Source organism: Heloderma suspectum, chromosome 1 (assembly GCF_057233095.1).
Source record: "Heloderma suspectum isolate Gila_16-S chromosome 1, 16-S_ref, whole genome shotgun sequence".
NCBI lineage: Eukaryota > Metazoa > Chordata > Lepidosauria > Squamata > Helodermatidae > Heloderma > Heloderma suspectum.
In genome coordinates, this window is record NC_139458.1 from 112,782,369 (window position 1) to 112,808,699 (window position 26,331).

The following is a 26,331-nucleotide window of genomic DNA, read 5'->3' on the forward strand; positions in this document are numbered from 1 at the left end:
TAGAAACGTAAACCATTTCTCCCTCCCTTGCCAAAGACACTTTACTTAGACTCCACTGGTAGAGTGTTCACAACTGCTTCCAAGATGAAGGCAGTCATTCTAAAACAACTCATGTAAAGTGGTAAATGTTATGATAAGGACAGTGATGCCATACAATATCCAATATGACATTCTTAAGACTGCTCTTCTGTGTTTGTGTTTCTGTTTCCCCTCGCCCTCTTGTTCTTAGTTTTTTTTTTTTTTACATTCCTCATACCCAACAAAGTTCAGTTGGAGTTCATGATGCCTCTTGTGTGACGCTTAACTAAAATACTATTCTGCATTAGTACTGTCAAATTCTAGGGGTTTTTTCCCATTCTGTGGGCTTCTTCACACTGAGCTTTTATCCGGTGATTGAGATTGCTCCTTCACAGAAGTTTGTGGGCTCTTTACATGACGCCGTGATCATAAGGCATCTCCTGCACTAAATGCCCTTTGTTCCATTTTTAAATAGGTTGCAGATAATGAGCTATCAAATTACCCCATTGTGTTCTGCTTCAGTTTCCTCCATGAAAAGTGTTAAAGCGGCAAGAAGAGGAGTGATATCAATGAAAGATAATGGAAGACTCAGATATGGGGAGAAGGAGCGGGGAAGGGGAGGGGGGAATGGAAGCGCATGTAAAGGGAGTCAGTTGTGATCCTGCATTTAAAATGGAAGCTGAAAGCCCCGTTTTAAATGCAGGATTTTAGGCTGGTGTAGAGATACCCTGTGTAGGTTTCCACGTATCAAGGAATATGATTCTAAGCAACAAAGCATGTGCAGACACACAAGGAAAATGCACAGGTGTGTTGCAGCAGTATGTGCTACCTGTGCGAATGACTATCACACACCAATGTGCAGCTGTGCTTCCCCCCACCCCCAGATGCCCATGTACATTTCTAATTTAAAGCTAAAGGTTGCATTTCGGTGGCTGAAGATCTTTTGTTAACGCTCAATGTGTTTAACAAGTTGAACCTATGTGGTCAGAAGTAAGCACCACCGAGTCCAATGGAGCTTACTTACAGCTAACTATGCATAGGGTTGCCGTCAGGTCCCATAGTGGTTTGTTTGTTTGTTTTGGATGCCTATACTTTATTATGGAGTTTTAACCAGAGTGTGTGTTACTTTGGGTCTAAAGAATTCTGAAACACTATGGATTCTGTTTGGGAGTATGGCTACAGGTTGCCATTATGAGCTCCCGCACTTCAACATTTTCCACTACACCACTGGCAGTACTGAATAAGTAGTGGGCATTACTATTAAGATCATTCATAACTAGATTTAGGTCTTGCTCAGATTTCTCCTCCGCTACATATGAAGAAGTCCTGAGTCTAGTACTATATTCAGAGAAAGAAAAGCACAGGTAGGTCTAACATGTTCTGAGGTCTCATAGTGTTACTATTAGCGAGTGTAAACTGGACATCTGTCAAGTTGTGACATGCCTGTGAGTAAAACTGTTGCTCTGAAACTGAAACATTAAATTACTATGCCAAAAGAAAAAGAGAAAGAGAATTGGAGATCCATCAACTGAACCTGCTGTATTTATGAAGTAGGCTTAGAGCAATTACAGGTACCTTGATCATCATCCACTCAAAGATATGTGAAACTAAAATTATATAATTAATCTTTTTTATGAAGAAGTTGATAACTTCCACTACAGTCTAAAATGGTTGGATAATTGATTCATACAACTTTCTTCATCAGTGACCTGAAGCGTGATGAATTATTTTTTATGTATTTTTTACATCGTAACCTCAGAATGACATTTTAAGGCCACTGCTGCTTAGAACAAGGTGCTTACACATCAGAGTTTGTCCCAACTGTAGTGGTATTTTCTTACCTATGGCAATGTTTCCAAGGTATTGCTGGAGTTATATGATCAAACATCCCTTGGCCTCATTATATATTTGCATTCACCCTTTATTTTTATGACATGATGAAACCTCCATTTGTTAAGAGATAAAGTTGCTATGGAATTCATTAGTCAGTATACAATCACCAAAAGTGAGGAAATGAAAACTAAGCCAATGAAGGTACCTTGCAGATATTTGTTTTATGTTGGGTATCTAACCCCACAATTGCATGCAGTATTACCACAAAGCTGAACCAGCAGCCACATGTCACTGTGATGGGGTGCCATAGCAGACAGTGTTGTTGGTCTCCCCAGGCAGCATGACATTTTAGGCTCTCCAGCTAAAGATACGCATATTTTGTGTTTGGGTGTTTTGCCACAGACATTTGAGGTCAACATGGTGAGGGGAGCCAAGGTCTCCAACCTTCCTCAGGTGAAATGAGTTGTCCACTGGCTAAACCTAGTGGTCAAAAGCAGACTGGAAAAGGCCCCTAGAGCTTGGAAATGTTGAAATAATCCCTTGATCAATAATCTTGAATAATCTTGAATATATATGTAGCAGTCTTGCATGAAGTCCCATCTAGCCCATTGACCTATTCAGCCAATGGTAGCAGGTGGCCCTCCAAGGTCTTCAGAAGAGGGTGGAGTTATTTTTTAATCAGACTTGCTAGCTGATATACTTTTAAAGGGTGGTATCAGGGACTGAACCTTGGACCTTTGTGTACAAATTGTGTGCTCTATCACAGAGCTATGGAGTTTTTTTACACAAGGCTATTAATCGGCTGTTAATCTGCAGTATCTACTTTTGGTTTTGCCACAGAATTGAGATCTGAGCACTACACGAGGAGCATTTCCTTTCTTGCTTTTCTGCTTCAAAACCTCTAGGTGGCACTGTGGTATATCGGAATAGCACAAATACCCAAGAGCAAATGCGCTTTCTTTCATGTTCATAATTAAATGCCACATTTTCCCTGCTCTACAAAAACTCATTGAAAGTGCTGGTTAGACACAGAAGCAAAATTAGAGGGATACGATGTCATATAAAGAACCTGTAAACAACCGTGTGTTGGGTATGATGAGTGCATGATAAATGCCTCATGTAGAAAAGCCCATGGCCTTTCCCATAGAAACGGGTCTGGTTCACACATTATGACTATTCAGGGTTTAAACCCCAAGTAGTCATTAACAAGTGGAAGCAAGTTTTACACAGACCTGTAACCCAAGAACAAACTATGGATTACAAGTCTGGATTGTTCCTCTACCAATAAACTATAATTCCTGGTTTGGAGGTTGCGATAAACAACCCAGGGACAGTGTGTTAAACCATAGGTTGTTGAGAATGAAGCAGTGATGTGCGAACTGGGTCAAGGTGGCACACAGTAGAGTTTGGACTGACAGGCTGTGGCTCACATTGCAACTTTTTCAACTACTATGCTCCTTATTTCCATCTCAAGTAGTAACAAGCCGTGCATGACTCTCCGCATGGCGATGCAAATTCCCTTAATGTCAACCTCCATGCCTACACTCATTTCTTAAATTTTAGGGGAATATAAATGAATGATTTGGGAACAGAAATATTTGGTATGGCTTAGTACCAGTTCTGGGGAAGTAACATCCTAATATAATCTCATTATATTAGAGAGCTAATATAATATAATCTCATTATAATAATATAATCTCATTATATTAGAGAGCTTCAGCTATTGGGTGGTATAGAAATTAAATGAATGAATGAATGAATGAATGAATGAATAAATAAATAATCTAGGTCAGCCTTCCCCAACCTGGTGCCCTCCAGATGTGCTGGACTACAACTCCCAACTTGCCCAGCCAGCATGGCAAGTGGCACTGCTAGCTAAAGAGATGGGAGTTGTAGTCCAACAGATCTGGAAGGCTTGAAGGAAGGCTGATCTTGCCAATCCCTGGCATTGCTTTTTTTTGAAATGGGAAAAGATTTGCCACATAAAGGCGCTGACCTCAATGACTTTCTTTCTGGACTTTCCTACTATCTACGATACGTACAAGCTTTTAAAATTAAGCATTAAAATGGAACATGTATTATTTTCGTGTTTGGTGTTTGTGCAGACCAATCCTTTGCATGTTTGCTCAGAGGTAAATCCTACTACTTTCAGTGTAAGTGTACATCGGATTGCAAATCTTCCTCTGTGCCTACTGTCCCCAACCTGGTGCCCTCCAGATACAGCTCTTATCATTTGGCCATGCCAGCTAGCAATGATGGCAGCTGCAGTCTGTGACAATGCGGCATGCCTGCACCGCCAACTCTTTGAGCTCGGACAGGCTGCAAGATTCCCTTTGTCTGAATTCCTCAGAGGCAGCTCTGCCGTCACTCACATGTATTGTTAATATCTGCCCATGTGAGAAGACAGGCTTATGGCTTTTATACACAGAGAAGGACTGGCTCCCTTGTTCGCTGGCTACTGTAGAGTCCTGAAGAACCAGGTTAGCATGTTTGCCAAGCATGGGTGAAGCCAAGCCTCAGATGAGGCAAAAGAATCAAATCAACACCAGTTTCCAGTTAAAAATATTGATTAAAGAACCAGGTGGAGAGAAACTGAGAAAGAATCCATTGCTTTTAAAAATAAAATGAAACATCAAACTAGCTCATGGAGGGAGCAATCCTATGGCCCCTAGACATTGTCTGTCCATAGGATACTGGGGATTCCCCCCTCTGAGGTCAGAGACATCGCTCCGGCCTTGGAAGGGGGAGTCGGAGATCCAACCCCCCTCCTCTGACTCCTCACAGCATTGCCAGCATTGTGTCGGCTAGCCTCTGAAGTCAGAAAATTGACCTGGAGAGGGGGAAAAGGGGAACATTCCAGTGAGCGGGGAGTGGAGGAGAATGGAGAGGACAGGATGTAAGCTATCCTGAGCTTCTTCCAGCCTCCTTCCCCCCCTCCAAAGTGCCATTGCTAGATGGGCAAAAAAGCCCATCTAGCAAACTATGGAGGGTGGGAAGGCAGGGAGGCAAAGATCACTTCTGCCACTCTTCCTGCCCTGCATTGGATGATCGGAAGCCTCTGGATTTGGGGGCTTCTGGTCATCGAGAGTGCAGTCGATAGGATTGCGTTCCAAACTGTACTTACCAGGATCTGAAGAGTACCTCATGAAGGCAGCTTACAGGCGTGGGGGAGGGATGAGGCCCACCTGGGACTCCAAGGCATGGGAAAGTTTTGCCTTGACTCTTTGCCAACCATCTGAAGGATACAAAGACGTTATTTCACCATCACAGGTATTTCTCTGAGGCTGGGCAGCTCCCAGGGAGGGAAAGTCAAACTAGCCAATCCATACCCTGGGAGGACCTGGTCATGCATCCTCCTGGTGATTTCTCTAGTACCTACATAGCCAGAGGCTGAATCATTCTGGAAGGGGTATGAAAATGCACATTTGGGGGTCTGTTGCAGCCTGGCCAGGTCTGCTCTTTGTTGAAAGTTTTTTCCAGAACAGTGGTGGTCATGGTTAAGGTTGGATTTGTTACATAGTCCAACACATCTGGAGGGCTCCAAGTTGGGGAAGGCTGATCTCTGCCTATGAAGCAATGTTAAATTGGGAGAGTGGAAAGATTACAGCACTACATTGCTTGGTTGAGGACAAAGTGAGCCCCTCTTGGTACAAAGGTAAGAGACGTATCTATTATTTTCAATTATAGAACTTTTCAGTGCTGTTTAAGATCTTTAGTTTCCCTCGAGACCCTGGCCACGGGCAGCTCCTCAAGTTAACAACAGGTATTATCATCATCAGCTGTCACCTCTCTAGCACTTGTCAGTATATGATCTGTTCTTCTATATCAGTTATAATTTCTTTTCCAACGTTGCCTGCATTTGACAGTGACAAATAAGTCTGGCCTTTCACTTCCTGCCACCCCTGAATCTGATCTCATGCCTATCATCTTTTCTCTCTCAGTTTACTTAAACAGCTGAGAACAGATAAAAATGTTGATCCTTCTGGTGGAGTAGTTAGTGCCGCTTACAACATGAAGGATGCTGACACCTTGCGTTATTTGGAGATTGGTGGGGAAGACCTGGAAAAGGGGAAATGGAGGTCAGTTTCTACATCTCCTGCAGGCATGGAGGGGAGGACAGATTGAGATAAGAAGAGGCTGCATTCTCCACTCATGGCTTAGAGGAGTGGAGGCTGTGCTTGGGATTTCAACTTGCAAAGCGTCATATCCCATGTTAACAAGGGCAGGACAGTTCTTCATTTCTGCACTGTTTGCACTGGCAGTTTTGTAGGGGAAGGAGTAACCAAACCACTACTGCAACTTTTCCCAACCTGGTGCCCCCCAGTTCTTTTGGACTACAAATCCCAACATATCAGACCATTGGCTCTGTTGGCTGAAGATGAGGGGAGTTGAAGTCCAAAACATCTCGAGAGCACCAGGCTGGGGAAGGCTGGGCTACTGTACGTTTTCTCCCTGCTCTACTCCGTGAGAGTTTGCACTGTTTCTTTCAAGCAGGCTCTAGGAAACAGCAGTGAACTACTTCAGGCAGGTTCTGCACCAAGGGTCAGCATGGCAGGGCATTTGTTGAGGGCCCACACCTCAGCAGGGACCCACTGACATGAGCCCTCCTCTTCACCGTTGTAACCTATTTACAATGGTGCCTCTCCCTCTGGCCCAGATAATGGTGGTGCTGAGAAGGAACAGCAGCAGATGCCATGGCCTACTTGCTTCCTGGCTCCCTGCCTATCAAGCAAGCAAACAGTAGCAATGATGAGAAAGAGAAGGAGGAGGTAGAAGCTGGTGACAATGGTGGTGAGAAGGTAGACTCACTGAGGCGGGAAGCCACTGAAGGTATTTTGCCCAGAAGCCCCTTGAAACCTGGAGCTGGATCTTCCAGCGATGATTTAATGACAAGCCCCTGTTCATAAAGTGTGAGCTATGTGGCAGAAACTGCACAACCGATAGTGGTCCCAGTGGGAAAATGATAGCATGAAGGTCAGGAACCATCAAGGAAGCCTTTGCAGTATCCCAGGGACAGAACACAGTGGCAATTGGTTCCTCCATGCAGTGGTGCAGTTAGACAATGTTCGACGCAGGACTTTATGGTCTCATGGGTGCCTCCGTCTGTAGATGGGAATGTGTGTTGCTTCACTCGCTCCAAAATGTGGTAAGCCCATCCTGCTGCATTTGGGGGACCTCCTGCTCATTTTGCTGAGTGGGACCCAGGACGCCTGCCCCACAGTTCTGCCCTGATGGCCCCATTGCTTGCTGTTGTGTATTTGTGTGAGCGAGAAAATGGCCTCATAGGAGTGTGTGTGTGGTGGAAGGGAATGACCATAAGATACAGCAAAAGAAATTCAAATGGAATAAAAAGGTAGAGCTTACAGGTATTTATGGAACCAGTGCACAGTCATGTCTTTGGAAACAACTGATTATACTTCCTTAGGGAAGCTCAGCCCACAGCATTATATGAAAGAAAACAGAGATGAAATAAGCAAGGCCAGTGCCAGGCTTGAGTGGGCTCTTGGCGTGGAGGCTTCCACCACCACTGGGTCCCTGCCAGCATGTGGGTTTGGGTGGCCACTTATGAACTCCCCCCCCCCCAAAAAAACACAAGAGGTCAAAAGAGGATACAAATGTGCATAAATGGCACGTGCCAATTTATATGTATAGATGCAAATGCATAAATAATTACTATAATTTGAATAGCAATGCAGTGCATCTCAGCACAGAGTGGAAGACTGTGACCAGGTGACCTGTGTGCCTGCCCATCCAGTCTGCTGATCAGGGGCTAAGTATGGATGGGCAACAGTCCTTACGGTTCTTTATCTTTAAACTACAATTGGACTGGAGAACCTTTAAAATAGAGGGCACCTTCAAACCGAAGACAGTCTTCTGTAAAAGAAGACACGTGGCCACCTGCACTCCCCGCTCCACCACCACCACCACCACCACATGTTTGCCTAGCAGTGGTACTTCTGAATTAGGGCCGATCAGCTGCCATCTTATTTTCTGAAAATGCGCTGCCTGGCTTTGCTATTGGGCATTGCAGTCTGGGACATAAAAGATGGAGGCCACCCAGCCTCCATCCAAAAGTGCCACCAGGTAAGCATGCCTGGGAGGAGGGGTTGAGTGACTGGTTTGCTCAGTGGCTGCAGGCCTGCTGGGGGCTGGGTGTACTGGCAGGTGCCAATGACAATGCCAGGCAGGGGGCTGATGGCAATGGGGCCACAGGCAGGTTAGGAATCAAGCCCAGTGGTCTCTGTAGGGATGGGTGGGTCCCTGGCAACACCCTATGCTTGGTGTGGGTCCAGGCCTGAAAATAAGCTCAGCCTTCTTGAAGAGCAAACAGTACTAAATTAGTACAGATGTTTCTGTTTAAATGTTGCTATAAAATCTGAACTGTGAGAGCCCTGAATATTATGCAAGTGATACCAGCTGTCTTCAGGTAAGGGAAATTAATAAAAAGCTACCTGTGCAACCCTGTTAATTCACTGGAATTGCATTGAGACAGATGCTGATTTTGAAGGCGAGTGGCTTAGCAATCATTGCCAGTCAACCCTTTAGCATCCCACGGTGTGACTTTCACTGTCTTTATACAGCCAAATATATTATTCCATTGTTTCATGCTGAAAGCACTACAGTGCTCAGCTTCATCCTGAAGACTAGTCAAGCAGCAAAGCTCAGCCATTATTTTCTTTGCCTAGTCTCACCCTCCTTCTAAAGTTCCTGTCATTGTTCTTCCATATCTGCCTTCTGAAGAAATGTGCACTGAATCGTGCCTGTCTAACACTGGAGGACAGGAAGAAATAGAGAAAATTGCAGTGATGTTCACACTGATGCCCAGGTTTCAAATTTCAGACAAATGCAATCCCCCAAGAATAGCCCCCAAGGCACATTTTAATAACTAAAAAAAGTCAGCAAGCATAAAACAAAATAACTACAGTCAACAAGTAAACAAGGTAAATCAGAAGCAAACAGAGAAAAAGAAAGTAAGAAAGGCTTGATAAAGGCTTGATAAAAAAATGTTTTAACTCTCTTAACCTGCTGTTTTATTCTTTTACCATGTTGTTCACTGCTCCAATATCTTCTGAAATGGAGCAGTATATAAATATTGTAAACAAACAAACAAACAAACAAACTTATAAATTAGAGTTAAGAATTAACTATTGGTATTTCTAATATTTGTGACAGATCCATTCCTTAATCCAGACCTGGATTTCAGAATGCCATGGATTAATCCACTCCAGGTTTTATACTATACTGGTAGGGCAAGGGGAATTCTGGAAGCAGAATAGGAGTTTGCTTGTGGCTGTATGCAAGGAAAGACCAATAAAATACAACTATTTAATCTTCGCCTGAATCCAGATTGTTATTTCTCAGAGATAAATGCCTCTAAACACAACAGTTGTTTCATTGCTACCTATGCTGTATTTCATGTTTTGTAAGGTCTGAGTGGTAACTCAACACATACTGTTTTTAAACAATGTAATGCATATGCACTTGAGATGGCCGTTTTCCTAGCCAATGCCTTGAACTGCTTTCCATTCAGATTGTCAACTGTGAATATCATTTCATGATAAAACCACTTCAGGCCCACTTGCCTCTTGCAAATAAGGCTGAGGAAGACTTGCACAGAAGGTGGCATTCTGTACTTGTATAATGTCCCTTATCAAAGACTAAGGGAGCAATACTATCTAGATAGGTGGCGGCCTCCAAACTCGGAGGTGACTGCCTATTCAAAGCAGGGCAGGAGAAGCACGGCGGATATCGTTCTCTCTGTGCTTCTTCTGCCCTGCTTTTTCTGCTAGACAGCCAATTGTTTCGGCCGCTCCATGCTCCTCTTGCGAGCGCGGAGGATGGGGCTGTTCCATATTGCCTCCGAGGCAGTGCGGAATTGCGGGTAGGTCGGTTCCCAGAAAACACCATATCCTACGGCCGTCTAGCCACTGGCTAGTGGCCATAGGCTTGCTCCCCCCACGTCAAAATTATAATCATTGTGTGACAGAAACATTTAATCCAACTGGGAGTGAATTTTGAACAATTTTGAACAGAAACAGGATTCAGTAAATTTGGGATTTTGCTGACTAGGAATGAATGGAGCATTTTAAACATGAAAAAGAAGCCAATGGTAGGTAAGCAACAGAGGTGTGACTGACCACAAGATTAGGCACAAACCCCAGTTTGCTGCTTTAGAAAATGGTCCAATTCTGCTTGAACCAGTTCAAGGGCAGTCCATTTCGACTTGGGTACCAAACCCAAGTCAAGATTTGGGGGTTGGACCCGATGGCCTTGTAGGCCCCTTCCAACCCTACTATTCTGTGATTTGGAAATCCAAGGCTTTGTGCTTCCCACTAAGTACCATGGGAAATAAATAGTTATAACCTTTTTTTTCCTGTTTGACAGATATAGATGAAATGTGCACTCATAGTAGCCCATGAGGAGGGGATTAAGCCTGCCAAATTTCAGAAAAAAAACAGGTGCAGTGGTTTTTGTGCCGTGTTTGAATGGCCTGGGGAATACATTGGCCCTTGTAGTAATATACCCAACTGACCAGTAAAAGCCAATCTGGGGAGGGGGTGGGGAGGGCTCATTATCAGTCATCATTCACAGAGGACAAAGTGCCACATAGACTCAAACCAGTAATCTGATTCTCCCCCAAAATCCAGTTCTGAATGCAGATTCTCCAAGAGTTTTCTATGTTTCCAACATCTCTCTCTTTCCCAGAGGATAACCAAATGAATTATCCCTCAGTTTTAAACATTTGTGGATACAACTAGGATTTGGGATCTCTACCAGTTTCTGGCTTTGATTGACAATGTTTATCTAGAGATGGATGTTTATCTAGAGGATCAGGACACTAATATTGGGTGGGTTCGCACAACACGCTAAGCCACTCTGAGAATAAGCCAAGATGGGCTGTTTGTTTGTGGAACAACCCACAGTATGCCTGACAGACAATTGGCTTTGCTTTGGCTTCTCCTCTCCTTGTCCTTACTCCTCCAGCCAGCTCCAGCAGTAACCCAGGGAATTTGTGGCAAAACCATCTTGACTGATTGCTACGCCTTTTTGTTCCCTGGCTCTTCAAAATTATTACTTTAATTATTATTACCTCACAAATGCACAATTCGGGTCGCTTGGATCTGTGACCCTTTTTGTTCCCTGGCTTTTAAAATTCTATTTTTCAGTGCTTCACAATTGGGGTCGCAATTTGTTTCTGTAGGTCTTTCGCAACATAATACGCTGTCTGATATGTGGAGCCTTGCCTGGTCAATTTCCTTGTATGTTTCAGCTGTCAAAGGCAGCAGGGAATAAGTAGGTAACATACCAGGAAATTGACAAGATGAGGTTGTGTATTGGTTAATTTGTGTACAGTTGCGAAGGACAGGGGAGAAATAATACTAAGGGAAAGGAGGGACCGAGTAGTGCGATTCAGAAGCACCAAAAATGGGGGGGAGCCAAAGGAGTAAGTGCCCCCCAAGGGGGGGGTGACAATACCCATGAAGAGGACCCATGGTTTGTTGTTGGGTTGTGAACTGTGGGTTGTTCGTGGTTAATAAACTGTGGTTTGTTATCGTGGCTGTGGTCAGACACCCACATTTCAACAACAACTTTTGGACTCTGGGCTTAATGGCCTTACTGGGTGGGGTGGCGTTATTTAGATTGTAATTTTTGGACTCTGGACTTAATGGTCTTACTGGGTGGGGTGGCGTTATTTAGATTGTAATTTTTGGACTCTGGACTTAGTGGCTTTACTGGGTGGAGTGGCATTATTTAGACTGTGAAATGAATCACCTCATTCACAAAGTGGTAAATCAGTGCTGTTGCATTTCAGGGCCCTCCTGCTGATTCTGCTACATGGGACACTGGACATCTACCCCCCCCCCCGCCCGCCAAATCCTGCCCTGACAGCACCATTGTATTACTCCAGTGCTCTGGCATTTGTATTGACTTCCAATCATCTTCAGAACACAATTTATGGTTCTGGTGTTTGGTCTATAAAATCCTTACTAGCTTGACGTACATATGAAACAAACAACCTCCTTCCTTACTCTGTGTTTAGACAGAAGGCCTAATCGGCATTTTAGAAGTCTCTCTACAGCTGGGGAACTCCATTCCCCAAAGACTCACCTGTGCCCAAATGTGGGCGTCTTTTGAGAAGCAGTGCAGGCCGAATGTTGCTGACTGTTGGCTGGGAGCAGCAGGTGCCCGTTGCTGCGGCAGGTTTATGAGACTTTTAACTTCCACTTAGTGCTCATTTAATACATATTACAGCAAACCTCTGAAACCACTTTTTGGAATTACTCCAACCTTGATTTAATCTATATTTAAAGACTATGTCTAATCTATGAACGATGCCAATTTAGTATAGCTTTTTAAAAAAGAAAATTAATATTTGCACTATTGCAAATTCTGTTCTGGGAGCAACCTTTGCTCTTTATTTTTTTCTTGCCCTTGGTTCTGTAATTCTCTGTCATATAATGGCATTCTCTTCCTGCGCCAATGCAGTATGACACTTTTTAAGCAGCTTGTCAAAAACCCAAGGGATTTATCTCCATTGTCACACTGATTATCTGGCAATGATGTTTGGCTATCGGATAATTGCATCTCTTAACATTTGGAAGTTCAAACTAGCTTAGTCAGGATCTTCTGTGTAGTCCTTCCCTCTGGTTGGGCTTGCATCATTATTTTGCATCCCAGAACAGCGTGTTACCTTGGTATCCGGTTGGAACATATTATGATTTCTTTCGACCCCAGACTGCCTGGTTCCCAGAATGGTGCCTGGTCAATGTGTGTCACCTAGTCTTGTCTTTCTTTCCCTTTTCTCCCTCCTAGACCCACGTATGCCTCTCCCTCAGCCCCCACCAGCACTGCTGTTTCCTCTTCTTACTCCTTTCCTGCCTCAGTCTCTTACGTGTCACTGCCACATGTGAGAGCTATGTTTCTGCTGGTGGCGGCACCAGAGGGGACAGCAATGGTGGGTGGGAACATTAGCCCCATTCTCACTAGGGATGGACGAAAGTCCCTTACCTGATCCTGAAGCTTGCTTCGCGGTGGGGGGGAGGCGCTCCGTCCCTCCCCCCGAAATTCTGGCCAGGGGGGAAGGTGCCCTGTCCCTCCCCACCGAAATTCTGGCTGGGGGGGAGGCGCCCTGTCCCTCCCCGCCGAAATTCTGGCCGGGGGGGAGGTGCCCCGTCCCTCCGGCCGCGAAACCTCGTCTCCTGCTGGGATGCAAATGGCGGTGGCCGTAGCCGCCGCCGTTTGTGTCCCTGCAGTCAGCCGTGATAGGCTACGTATATGTTTACATAGCCTATCACGGCTGACTTTGAAAAAAAAAAAAAAAAAAAAGCGCGTACGCAAACGGTGGCTTGGAAATGGTGGTGGCGGCAGCCGGTCGGAAGACTGGCCGCCGAACCGGCGACGGAGCCGCCGCCACCAGGGACATTCGAGCAAGGTAAGTCCCATCCCGGGGGGGGGGGCGGGGGGGCAGACCGTTTCTCCACCAATTTCGGGGGGCCGAATGCACTGGCATTTGGCCTCCCCGAGATTCGTGGAGAAATTCTCTGATTCTCTGACATCCCTGATTGATTCTCACTTTCAAAATCACATGGCCCTACACTTGAACGTTGTGCTTTAAGCAGAAGCTGTGAACCACAGGCATACACCTCTGGGTCTGCAGACTCCTCCCTGCAGCCAGGAACCATGCGCCATCAGGAACAACCAGGAACTGTTGCACATGAGTAAAGCTCCATTCACATCTTCCACTGAATGCATGGTGTGGATCCTCCTCCATCTCCATTATTTCAGTGAGTGTGGATTTGAAGGTGAGGACAGGAGGCAGTAGTCACAGGCCACTAGAAACCCCCTTGGGGTTAGCACATAGGCCATAATGTATCATCCCTCCACTGACCAGGGAGCCTTCCCAAATCAGTCCAATGAGAAAAGATGGTCCCTTGCCATGGCTAGCATCAAGGGTAGGCATTGTTGGGCACCTCCCAAGGATTCATACCCCAGCAGGGGCCCACTGACAAGAGCCCCCTGGAGTTGCTGCTCCTCTCCACCATTGCAACCTGCTTGATCCCCTGCCTCTCACTCTGGCCCAGACAAGGGTGGTGGTGAGGAGGAGGGGCAGTAGGAGCTACTGACTACTTGCTCACTGGCTCGCTGCCTGTCAAGCAAGCAGTGGTAACGATGAAGAGAAAGAGGATGAGGAGCAATAGCAGCTGGTGACAATGGCTGGGAGAAGATAGACTCACCGAGGAAGGCGTCCCAGTGAGGACGTCTGGCCCAAGGGCCTTCAAAACCTGGAGCTGGCACAGTCCCTTGCCCTAGTAAAATATACGATTAGAATGTCATGAGAAATGTTTCTGTGCTCTTTTGCTGCAATTATTTTTGATCGGTGATTAATCTCAGGGCCAGCCTGAGGCAAATGACAAGATGACACCTCCCCTTCCACTAGAGAAGCTGACCAGACTGGTAGCTGACTCTTACTTCAACACTGGGGATGTGACAGCTTCTTCCACTTCACCTGAGTGCAGTAGGCTAGCTCATGGGGTGCAGGCCAGGCCATGTGGGAACACACAGTTTTGTCCTCCAGCAGAGGGGAACAGCCAGTGTTGAAGACTGGGATGCAACAGCAGCGCCCACCATACTGCCCATCAGCTGCTTCCTGAGGCGATCACCTCACTCCGATTAATCACAGGGCCGGCCCTGATTAATCTCGACATCATTTCAAAATAGGGTCCAAATGATCTGGACTTCTCCCTGACTGGTTTCAATGCTATATGATTTTGAGCACACACACAGCTTCTTTTAAAATAATTGCAGACCGTGTCATGACTCTAGAACCCAGGGTTATCCCATGAAGCTTCTTGGTGGGAGATTCAGGACAGATAAACGGAAGCACTCCACAACAGTGCATCGTTGAACCCTGGAATTCACTTCCACTAGACGTAGTGAAGGCCACCAATGTGGATGCCTTTAAAAGGGGATTAGACAAATTCATGGAGGATAGGCTATCAATGGCTTCTAGTCCTGTTGACTATGTGCTACCTCCAGTATCAGAGGCAGTAGTTTCTGGGGAACATGGGTGGGAGGGTGCTGTTGCACTCATGTCCTGCTTGTGGGTTTCCTGTTGACAGCTGGTTGGCCACTGTGTGAACAGAATGCTGGACTAGATGGACCCTTGGTCTGATCCAGCACAGCTCTTCTTATGTTTGTACCGTTTATATGCTTACAGTTAGATATTAGCTTTAATTTCCATTGAATGAGTTTTATCGAGATAATTCCTTTGGCATTCTTAGTAATTCAGGGCTCCTTTCTCAGGTGTTCTCTGTCTGGTTTTGGTTCTTGTTATCACTATAGAGCAATACCAGTGTAATGGGTGCCATCTATTTCAAGGTTTCCTCTTATAAATATAAATGACCTATCTGCTCTTGGGCATATACATTTGCACAGCTCTCCCTTGATTTCAAGGGGCAGTATCCAGTGCTGCCGCCACGCCCGTAGGGCACACTGCTAGCGCTCCCTAAAGTATGAACTGCAATGCTTGCTTCCAGAACAGAACAAATCAGTGGAGCTAGCAGAAGGGAGCTCTGCTGACCTGTCCCATTCCGGAAACTAGTATTTTGGCTCATTTCTGGGCTTGCTGTAGGAAGCTTCCTGTTGTTTCTAGTGGTAGGTCACGTGCAAAATGCAAATAGCAGAGGTGCAGTGGCAGCACTAGACACTACCAATGAGATGCAAAATTTGGCAGGATTATGGAGGAGTGAACCCCATTCAGGAATTATGTGTGTATAACTCTGCTATACATGCTTGCAGCAGTATTAAATCATGTTGAATTGTTTGTCTGTGTGTCTGTACCCGTGTTTGCCCAAATGTTCTACATGTGGAATTGTACCTCTGATCTTAAATGAACAGCATGAGCATCTGAATGACCATGGTTAGGATTGAATGGCAAAGCAGAGGTTCCAAAGCAAGCTTCAGATGTTCCAACATTACCTCCTTAACATGCTAACTTGCCATGTGCAGGAAGTTGTTTCATAGATGTAGGGCCACATGATCTCTTCCCTGTGGCAAGGGGCCATAGCATCGCATGCAGATGGCCCTGGGTTCTATCCCTGGGATCTTCAAAACCCCAGAGAGCCACTGCCGGTCCATGTTGACAGTACTGGGTCTGACAAGAGAAGGCAGCTTCCTGTGTTCCTCCCAACCTACAGTCTGAAATGGTTTAGTAGGAGAGGCACTATGCCTCCTGAATACCAGTTGCTGGGGAACAACGACTGGAGAGGGCTATTAGCCTCATGTCCTGCTTGTGGGCTTTCCATAGGCATCTTTGGCCTCAATGGGAAACAGGATGCTGGACTCGATAGGCCTTTGGTCTGATCCAGCAGGGCTCTTCTTATGTTCTTGTTTAGCATATGCTGTTTCTCTGTGCAAATTATAGTCCCAGTGAGTAATTGTGTGAATTTTAAACAAGACCTATAACACTTCCCTAAACTGACATCTGCTTCTTTAACTCTATAACTCAGATAAACTAGAATTGGCATTGACAGTTGGGGAGAAAAAAGTGTATTTATTTAACTCTCTCACATGAAGAAAGCTATTAATGTCAGTAAACTAGCAACAGTCATTTAGAGAATAATTAAATAATTGAAATCCATTTATAAGTAACATTTTTCTAGGTCTGACAGAAACTTTGAGAGTATCTTAATTTCTGATCAAATTCATTGAATGCATTATTTATCTACTTATTTGATGACTAAAAAGACAATTATGGTCTTTGGAGTTAATGATATGTGCAATTGAAAAAGATGTCTCCTATTGATGCATATTTATTATGTCTGCCACATTGGATAAACTATTTTGTTGAGGAATGGTTTAGAAAACTAGACACTGAGGTGCTTCTTATTATTCATTTCCTAAGGGAAATGGCTGGCTGAGGAATGCTGGCAGTGGTAGGACTTTCTTTCTGTCTAAACATGCATACGATGGCACCCTAAGCCTTCAAACTTCAGAGCTGCCATCATAAACCATAGACATGTGCTCCATTTCCATTCAAGGTACAAGATGAACAATAAAATGACGGACAGTGAAATAAATGTGGCACAAAATGGACATACTGCATGCACAAATAATATTTAAATAGAAGGATGGACAGTATGTAGAGTTAAGTTGCAACCAACTGTGGTTTGTTAGATTGTAGCATATACTTTATTTTGAAAAGGCTGTCACCCGATTAAAGAAATTTAGATTTAGTTTGCCATCCTATACCCACTTACACAGGGTAAGCGTCACTGAAACCAGTGGGACTTACTTCTGTGTTACCGTCTGAGGAGCTCAGCCTCATGGCCATTTTAAGTATGCTCCTAACATCTTGACTCTAGAAATGTCCACATTAACCAGGTAAAGTATGTCAAGTAAAAGCCTGGACATGCAGGGTACTGAAGCAGTGGGTTTTCCACTCCTAAGCAATGGGTCTGGGACTTCTGAATATGCAGCGGCCTTCTACTGTCCAGACCTGAACTCAATCAAGCCATACACCCCTGATTGGCCAGGAGAAGAGGCCGGAAAGCCCTGCCACTACCACTAAACACATTAACACTCACGATCATCAGTATAGGCTAGGGATCTCCACCCAAGTTATGCATGTGAAGCCTTTTGCACTTGGCACTTTTGCACAAAAAAACGGTGACAGGAAACTTAAATCAAATTATCCCCACTTACTCTCCTTCCACTTTTCTTTGTTCTTAGGGAAACCCCTTTTCCCCAACCCCAAGGTTTTAAAGAGGAATTAGTAGACTTTAGCTCAGTTCTGTTTTGCTTAACCTCCTATCTGTAGTTAGCCTATATCTGTCCTTTCCTCCCTCATGTCCTCTACTCTCCTTTCTCAGATGCATCATCATCATCAGATCATTGCCTCTCTGTTCCCTCAACAGAGTGTACTTAGTAATCCATAATTCGTAAGGCAATAAAGACACACCTGGTCTTCCAGATGAAGCCCCAAATGAATCCCCCTACTGCCTCTATTGCATTGGAAGAGGACATATCTGTGCTCCAACACACCCACTCTTATCTGTAATCTCCTCCCCTCACTTCTCCCCCTCCTCCCCAGCTTTAGAGCTACTGACCATGTCTCCATGGGGCAAACATTCACATTCTTTCCTTCCCTTGCTTAAACTCTCTAAGTTTAATTAGATCCTTTATGCGTCCATCTAGATCCAAAAGCCTTCCTCCCTCTTCGTATTAGGAAGTAGCCTGCCTGCCCTCCTTCCTCATCTAAAATCACTCTCATGCTGCTGTGCTTATCTCTGTCTAACTCTCAGGTCCAGTCCTCTCTATAGGTGTAATCAATTAGCTGCTGCACCTGCCCAGTAGTCGTTTCTATAATAAATGTGTATTTGATTATTCCGATTTTTAGTTCTTGTCTCATTTCCCATTTCAGAAAAAGAGTCCAGATTCTGGTATAGTGTATGTTTCTCCACCCAAGTGCATCAATTTATGCTGGTGTGCCATGTGGCAATAGGCTAGAAGACCCTTGACATGTATCACTTGGATGCATGGGCATTTTTATACATTTTTAGATGCCTGTACATGTGCATTTTAGTCACTTGTACATGAGGACATACGGTAACATCTAAGTAGACATGCATAGGGTTGCACTGTAAGGTTTCAACCCTATACCCACTGGGTCCTAGGTCCAGTCATGGGCATCTCCAGTTAGGGCTGGGAAAGATCCCAGTCTGAAACCCTCACAAGCTCTACTTCACTTGGTGCCTTCCAGATGTCTGGGACTTCAAGTCCCACCAGCCTCAGCCAGCATGGCTGATGGTCAGGAATCCTGGGAGTTGAAGTCCAAACATCTGAAGGGTTCCAGGTTGGGGAGGGCTGGTGCAGACGGTGCTGAGCTGGATGGACTAACCGTCTGACTCTGTGTAGGGCTCTCTCTCCTCTGCATATGTGCCCCCCGCCCCCTTTTGAACACGGCCCTCTTTTGGTTTCCAGAGAAATAGTGGGCCAATATTGACGACACATTGAAGGGCCAGCAAGGACCAGATGGAAGAAATCTGCAGTCTGGATCCAGCCTATGAGCCACCGGCTGACCATCTCTGGCCTTTACTTCCTTCTGTTTTTCAAAGCTTAGGGCTGCCATGGACTATTCCATGAGTTGCCCATTCTCCTGATAAGTAAATCATGGTTTCTGAACATTAGGGACAACCATTTGTGAACACCCATTGATGCTTAATGCTTAATGCTTAATGCTTTAATGCTTTAATGCTTAATGCTTAATGCTTAATGCTTTAATGCTTTAATGCTTAATGCTTTAATGGTTAATGCTTAATGCTTAATGCTTTAATGCTTTAATGCTTAATGCTTAATGCTTTAATGCTTAATGCTTAATGCTTTAATGCTTTAATGCTTAATGCTTTAATGCTTAATGCTTAATGCTTAATGCTTTAATGCTTAATGCTTAATGCTTTAATGCTTAATGCTTTAATGCTTTAATGCTTAATGCTTTAATGCTTAATGCTTTAATGCTTAATGCTTAATGCTTTAATGCTTTAATGCTTAATGCTTTAATGCTTTAATACTTTAATGCTTAATGCTTAATGCTTTAATGCTTTAATGCTTTAATGCTTAATGCTTTAATGCTTAATGCTTAATGCTTTAATGCTTAATGCTTAATGCTTAATGCTTTAATGCTTTAATGCTTAATGCTTAATGCTTAATGCTTAATGCTTTAATGCTTTAATGCTTAATGCTTAATGCTTAATGCTTAATGCTTAATGCTTAATGCTTAATGCTTTAATGCTTTAATGCTTAATGCTTAATGCTTAATGCTTAATGCTTTAATGCTTAATGCTTTAATGCTTAATGCTTAATGCTTAATGCTTAATGCTTAATGCTTTAATGCTTAATGCTTAATGCTTTAATGATTTAATGCTTAATGCTTAATGCTTAATGCTTTAATGCTTAATGCTTTAATGCTTTAATGCTTAATGCTTAATGCTTAATGCTTTAATGCTTAATGCTTAATGCTTTAATGCTTAATGCTTTAATGCTTAATGCTTAATGCTTTAATGCTTTAATGCTTTAATGCTTAATGCTTAATGCTTAATGCTTTAATGCTTTAATGCTTTAATGCTTAATGCTTAATGCTTTAATGCTTTAATGCTTTAATGCTTAATGCTTAATGCTTAATGCTTTAATGCTTAATGCTTAATGCTTAATGCTTAATGCTTTAATGCTTAATGCTTTAATGCTTAATGCTTTAATGCTTTAATGCTTTAATGCTTAATGCTTAATGCTTTAATGCTTAATGCTTAATGCTTTAATGCTTAATGCTTAATGCTTAATGCTTTAATGCTTAATGCTTAATGCTTAATGCTTTAATGCTTTAATGCTTAATGCTTTAATGCTTAATGCTTTGATGCTTTGATGCTTTGATGCTTGATGCTTGATGCTTGATGCTTGATGCTTTAATGCTTTAATGCTTAATGCTTAATGCTTAATGCTTAATGCTTTAATGCTTAATGCTTTAATGCTTAATGCTTAATGCTTTAATGCTTAATGCTTAATGCTTTAATGCTTTAATGCTTTAATGCTTAATGCTTTAATGCTTTAATGCTTAATGCTTAATGCTTTGATGCTTAATGCTTAATGCTTTAATGCTTAATGCTTAATGCTTAATGCTTTAATGCTTAATGCTTTAATGCTTTAATGCTTAATGCTTAATGCTTTAATGCTTTAATGCTTAATGCTCTAATGCTTAATGCTTAATGCTTTAATGCTTTAATGCTTAATGCTTTAATGCTTTAATGCCTTAATGCTTAATGCTTAATGCTCTAATGCTTAATGCTTAATGCTTAATGCTTTAATGCTTAATGCTTAATGCTTAATGCTTAATGCTTAATGCTTAAATGCTTAATGCTTTAATGCTTAATGCTTAATGCTTTAATGCTTAATGCTTAATTCTTTTCCTGTGGGTCATACTTGGCTGGGTAATTTTGGAATATCTGAGAGAGAAGCGTGTAGCTGGCTAATGCAGGAACACAAGCATGTATTATATTCCCGGTGACATTCAGAACTCACATTTAGGAGAGAGTTCACTTTTGGAACGGGTAACTCCATACATTTAGTGCTAGTATTATGGGAGTGGGAGTTTATAAAACTCCCTCTAATAGTCACTTTTATGTTTCACTTTCAAATAGAAGAGGAAATGTTTCAGCCTGAATGTAGGGGCACAACAGCCATTAAAGCCATGTCCTGTTCAATGAACAGCAAAAGATGTAATAACAGGGTGGGTGAAGCATTGTCTAGAAACTATGCACAAAAGGAAGTTTTTTTTAAAAAAAAGGTAGCATATATAGGAATGTTTCAGATTCCATTTATTTGTTCCTCTCTCCTTTGTCGCAGGACAAAGATTATATCCTGCACACCTGAGCAGCCCAATTTCAAACCCATGAAACTATGCCTTGGGCTAAAACATTTTTTTTCACAAAGGCTTTCTGAATGTGAATTAACATTCCTGAAACTCAGGCATCACATTCAGATGCTATGAAGCAGCGATTCCATCTTTCTCTGGGGCTAGACAGCAGATGAGGAGGGGGCTTTGCATAGTCAGAATAAAAGAATGTGCCCTCCCCTCAAATTCTTGGCATTTTTCACCAATTGATTCAGTGTTAAATTGTTTCACGGCATATATCCAGAGATATTATTCTGGGGTTTTGAATCCTGACTTCGGTAATGCACTGTCGCCGCCCCAAACCATCAGGACTATGTGCCTGCAGTAGGTTCCTGGACTGGGGAATCTCAGATGTGCCACAACACAGCTCTGGTCAAAGGAGGGAACTGAAAGGGAGAACCGTTGCACAGCACCAGCAGGGAAGCTCTTTAACACCAGTAGGCCAGACTGGGTCAGGAGGCAGCTTCTGACCCCCTGTGAACTTTGCTTGTTGATTTGAGCTGCTGCTCTTTGGTCCAGCAGAGTGGGACAGGACAAGAAAGAGGGCCATGAGTAGAAACTCAGAAAGAATCAGTGTCGTTGAGAAAATCTGTCACCAGCAAGCAGTTCAATAAAAAAGGAATAGTTAACCATGCTAAAGGCTGAAGGAATGGTCTAATGGGCCTTCTTTTAGCAAATATTTGAGAAGGGGAAAATTGCTATGGCGGCTTATAGACACTGATGTAGACAGCGTCATAAGTATCCATGGACAGTGTGCATGATGCGGCAGCAGCACTGAGGATCTTCTCTACCGAACACATGGTCAATACTGTGATGGTACTGATCTCTTGCAATGAGGGAAGATGGAATCTGGACTCAGTAAGCAGGTATCGCTGATGTTAAAAATGGCATGGCCAACATCTGTGTAGTGGCAATATGTGGTGCCAAGGCCCCATGCGACACCTCTCCCCAGGCCCTGGATATGAGCATTTTCCCTTCTGTGTTGTCCTCTCTTGTCTTGGTATAACCTGATCCACAAGGACAATCCACAGGCTCAATCCTGGTTCTGTATATATGGCTTGCAAATATGCTTCTAAATGCCTAACTATAGTTTGGGTGAAATGTACTAAATATTACACTTTGGCAGGGACCCTGAATGCTTAGGATTAGCCTGGAGCACATTTTTATAGCAGAGTTATAAACTTGCGAAACAATGTTTCTTGTAAAGCAAAGGCAGTGATCTATAATAGCTGAAGGGAGACTTTATAGTCTGAAACATCCTAAAATTGCTTTGAATTACTCAGTGCATATTTTATGCACATAAATTTTAAAGCTATGCCAAGTTTCCCTGGCTCTTCCAGGGGACTTGCATTGGGTGACTAAAGATTGTTTGTTAAACTCAGCAAAAATGTACTCACTTCATATGAAATATTTCTGGTTGGATGGATCCAAAATCATCTTGTAAAGGGTAAAACTTAAAAAAAAGTTTTTGTTTTTTTTAAAAAAAGAATATTGCTCTTTGGATATGAATATAAAACAAATGTTGACCGTTGACCCAGGATGCCTTATGTCAGGAATGGGCAACTTGTGGCCCTCCAGATGTTTTAGCCTATAACTCCTATCAGCTCTAGCCAGCATAGTCAATGGTGACGATTATGGGAGTTGTAGCCCAAAACATCTGGAAGACCATATGTTGCCCACCCCTACCTCATGTGCTGGAATGCACACAAGGTGCATATGGGTGTGTGTGCATTTTTCCATTCAATTTAGGGGAAGGGCAACTCCTTTAAAGTCAATGGGAATGCCTTTACGTCAGGCGAACAACATCTGGCGTATATCCTCATAGGCTCTGACCACAAAGGATGATTAAAGTGAGTTAAAAAAAACTATTTTGGTTGCTAAAGAACTCTTATTGTTTCCAAATTCTAAACCTGTCAAACACTTTAAAATTGTAAAAACCATCCACAAGTGAAATGATCCAAACCTTTTCTGATCCAACTATCTTTTTTAAAATCACCCTTGTATTGCTAGCATGACTTACTTGAGGTTTACTTTCAACTACCCTGGGAAATAGGAGCTGTACTGGATATATTATATGATAATTTTATTTATTAAAGAAATATTGTATGTATGTATGTATGTATGTATGTATTTATTCATATCCTGCCTTTCTGCCAAAAATGGTGCTCAGGGCAATATTTATTTATTTGATTTTATTTGTACCCCACCTTTCTACCAAGAAAAATGGCTCTCAAGGTGGCAGTAATAAAAAATAGGTTAAAAATAAATTCTTAATTAAGACATAACATAAAAACAGATCTATGAAAAATTAAATTAAAAACAACAATAAAACTATATCCAACCAAATAAAAACCCTTTCAGCAACAGACCAATTTTAATGTTCTTTGAGCACTAGGTGAATACCTTTTTATCTCCTAGACCTTTTAGTTTTGAACCTTTAATGCAGTTTTACCCTACCTGTGTGGTGTTCTCTTGCTCCTGTCCTTATGCTATTTTAGATATTTCATTGTTTCTGTTCTTTCAGTATTTTTATGTTGGCAGCCTGAAAAGCAGGTTATGTTTTCTAAATAAATAACTAAATAAAATACCAAGGGACCCTGCAGTACTAAAGTCTCTTACAAACAGTTATTTTGTGCCCAGGCCAATGCACTTCCAGTTTAATTATTCTTAAGACCTTCTGGAGGGCCCTGTTGCCAGTTTGCAAATTTCCCAATGTGGATTGACTTAAAACACATACTTCCCAACAAAGCAACTTAGCAGAGAGTTGTGCAGAACCGATAAAGGCATTCCCAGACCAACCAGAATATGGTAGCAAATCAATAGTTGTGCAGACAATACTAATTCTCTCAGGTAAGCTAAGATTTAGAAAATTATATTGAATTCCTTTTTCCAGGAAAAGCAGTTATACAGTCTCTGGAAAAGGATGCAGCCTTGGTTATTATAAATTCTGTCTGGTTAAAAGCCCATTCAGACCCCCACAGCAGGGCAAGTCCCTACAAAAGCAAGATTCCATTCAACCAAGGGTGACGACAGTAAGGGCCATTCAAAGTTGTGCTTTATTAGTTTTCATCAAATTAAGACATTCTCAGATAAAGATGACAACAATGTAAATACTGAGAATATATATATATATATATATATATATACACACACACACACACACACACACACATATATATATATGAAATACAAAAGTATCAATTTTGTCTTCAGAACTGTAGAAATGCAAGCAGAGGGCCAGCTGCATTACTAAATTACCTCTTCCATTACCAGATGGCATCTCTTGAAGCAACTTGATGCAAACTGTGGGTCAGGGTTGTACTAGGCTGCATGGTATATAAGCCCCATGCTTCTACAGTGGCTAGCAGAGTTCAGCAGTGGTGTGGATCTGTGCCCAACACAACTTAGAAAAATGTTTACCCCCCCCCGCCCCCCACAAAATACCAATTCAAGCAACAGAACAATGACAGAGCAGCATCAGGTTAGAAACAATTTTAGCACAGCAGATCATTAAGGACTGAACACCTGTCTAAATAAATAGGTTTTCAAGACCTATTTAAACACAGGGGAGGGATGGGGGTCCTGCTGAACCTCACTGGTGTTAACGAGGAGCATTAGATGTACTGCCTCTCTGACATGTATATTGTGCACTGTGTATTTAGTTGACCTTGCCTTGACATCCTGGCTCAAGAAATCCATCTTGGTTCCAGAAGGTTGCAGCCTGAAAATCTGTCCAGGGTCTGAACTACCACAGAGGCACAGATGTACAGATCAGGGCCTTCTAAATGGTGGCACCAGAATTATGGAATGCCCTCCCCAGTGTTGCTATGCATCCTTAATCACATGGACAAGTACCTTGTGTGTATATCCATGTGCAAGAATGAACATAGGTTTAAAGGGGCCTTTTTGTCGCCCTGCTTATTTAATTTATATGCAGAGTACATCATGAGAAACACCGGGTTGGATGAATCACAGGTCAGAATTAAGATTGCTGGGAGAATTATCAACAACCTCAGATACGCAGACAATACCACCCTAACGGCAGAAAGCGAAGAGGATCTAAAGAGCCTCTTGTTGAGGGTGAAAGTGGAGAGTGCAAAAGCTGGTTTGAAACTCAACATTAACAAAACGAAGATCATGGCATCTGGCCCCATCACTTCCTGGCATATAGAAGGAGAAGAAATGGAAGCAGTGACAGATTTTACTTTCTTCGGCTCCAAGATCATGGCAGATGGTGACTGTAGCCATGAAATTAAAAGACGCTTGCTCCTTGGGAGGAAAGCTATGGCAAACCTAGACAGCATAGTAAGAAGCAGAGACATCACCTTGCCAACAAAGGTCGGTATAATCAAAGCTATAGTTTTCCCAGTAGTAACGTATGGCTGTGAGAGCTGGACTATAAGGAAGGCTGAGCGCCGAAGAATTGATGCTTTCGAACTGTGGTGCTGGAGAAGACTCTTACGAGTCCCCTGTACTGCAAGGAGGTCAAATCAGTCAATCCTAAAGGAAATCAACCTGACTCCTTATTGGAAGGACAGATACTGAAGCTGAAGCTCAAATATTTTGGCCACCAAATACGAAGAGAAAAGTCACTGGAAAAGACCCTGATGCTGCGAAGGATTGAAAGCAAAAGGAGAAGGGGACAGCAGAGGATGAGATGGCTAGATAACATCACCGATGCAATGAATATGAACCTGAGCACACTCTGGGAGAGAGTGGAGGACAGAAAGGCCAGAAAGACTTAATGACTGAACAACAACACAGTTGATTTATGCAATAAGCTCTTAACAAAGTGGATAAGAACTACTTCTAAAATGCAGAAAATTAAGTCAAACTCTCGTTCAAAGCCTCAAAACATAGACTTTATTTTTTACAGATTGTTGTTCTCAAAATACACACATGCACATTCATTACCAAAGAGAAAAATGGGTTGGTTAGTATATCCACCCCCTAGCACATGGGTGCAAGCCTGAGGCATTCTGGCCTTCTAGACAATGGGCTGCACCATGTTGTCTGCAGCCATCCAAAAGAATGGA